Below are 1,928 nucleotides of genomic sequence, written 5' to 3' on the forward strand. Positions count from 1 at the left end.
ACATATATATACATACACACTACACACATACAACACATACATATATAAAGACAAACATTTAAGCTTGGAGTAACTTGTGAAGGTTTCACCAAGGAGATGATATTTGAAAAAGTCTTTAAAGGTAGGCACCATGTGTGTGCCAGGGGTAGAACATTCCTGTTTAGTAAGGGCCTGCAGGATAGAGTGGGTGTCTCCCTGTGTTTTTCTCTATTATCAGAGCAGAACGCACTACAGTTCTCAGAGACGAGCGTCAGCACATTCACCTGCCTACATAAAGCATTCCTGCCCAGCCTTCAGACACTAGGACTGAAGAATTCTTTGCCAGTGTGTAGAGCCTGAAACCTGAGCCTGATCCAGTTTCTGGGTGGGAGGATATTGTCACTCAGAAATCAGTTTATGTAGTCATTGGAAAATTCCACTTTACCACAGAACTGATACCCCAAGGATCCAGAGCAAGGCTTTTGTTTTTGAAAAGTTTAATCAGAGCTCATTAAAGAAGATTTTCAAAAGTCCTGTAGATGACAGATTGTGGAAAATGCTTTGTTAGATGAGAAATTGCTTACCAATCTTAATTTCTCCCCAGATTTTTGAGGATTACACAGGATTCAGATGTTCCCTTACACAATGGACTTCGTAACCAATGGATTCTGCACTGAAACTAGGACTAGGACTAACCTGTATCCCTCTACACTGCTACATGATAATGAATCATGGTTCTCTCCTTTGAATTGTTTCCTGCTCTAAGATGGTCATTGTAGTCCATCTTTCCATGGCTATTTTAATAGGTACATGGATATGGAGATATTGACTGTGTGTTCCATACTTCTATTGGGCCGAGTTTTAATACTTGTTGTCTTTCCAGTAAGTTGTGTGGGATGTGCACATGTGGCTTTATCATATGTGTAAGCTTTCCAAAATGAAACATGAGGATATCATGAAAGATTATTACAAGAATTAAATAACATGTTCTATGAGGTATAACTTACAGTGACATGTTCTGATGGTGCTGCTGCTAGTGCCAGTGCTTGCCTGCCTTGTTTGCCTACACATTTTCAAGGGCCTGAAGACATCAACAAGATATACTATATAATATAACATACTTTTGCCTCTATTAGTCTGAATTTGCTCAGATCTTACTATAGGCTTTATGCTTATAAAGAAAGAAGAACAGAGCATGGTGCTACATGCCTTTAATCCTAACACTTAAAAAGCAGAGGCAGGTAGATCTCAGAGTTCAAATCCAGCCTTATCTACAAAGAGACTAAGAGAATTACAGGATTTAAAATATCTACAAAATAATATTCTAGTCAAGTGGACTATCAACTTTTCTGGAATCAAGAGAAGACACTATAGTTTCTTAAGCCTAGCTCTAAGAAAGCTTGTTTCACTATTATATTTGTAAATATATGCTTTTTCCACCTCCAGAAGCAGTGATAATTCCACTCAGTTTTTTCAAGTATATACTTAGATCATAAGTCGAGATAGAAACATGAAGGTTTTCATGTTATCTTCTGAGGTTTCCACAAAAGACGTCTGGGAATCAGTTGGATCTAAACATTTCTTAGGTTTACACCTTGCCAACTAGCTTTTTCATATGGAAAGAGGTAGCCTGAAATATTGCAGTCAAATACATTCTAATATAATCCAGATTTTACTTAACAACTTGCTGCAAGGTTATCAAGAGAAAAGACATGAAATGTATACAACCCAGAGCAAGGACGCTAATCTGAATATTCTGGTGATTATTCTAGGGCCACATTAATGTACTCTCTAATCTTCAAAGCAATTCTCTAAGCTTAGGCAGTTTGTTATGTTCAGTTTATCTACTAGGATTTAGGCTTAAAGAGGTCAAGGTAGTTATCTATGCTTAATATACATGCAAAGTACAAAGCTGAGATTTGAATACAGGTTGTCTAGCTGCCATCTTT

Source organism: Grammomys surdaster, unplaced genomic scaffold (assembly GCF_004785775.1).
Source record: "Grammomys surdaster isolate TR1022 unplaced genomic scaffold, NIH_TR_1.0 126029, whole genome shotgun sequence".
In the NCBI taxonomy this organism is placed as follows: Eukaryota; Metazoa; Chordata; class Mammalia; order Rodentia; family Muridae; genus Grammomys; species Grammomys surdaster.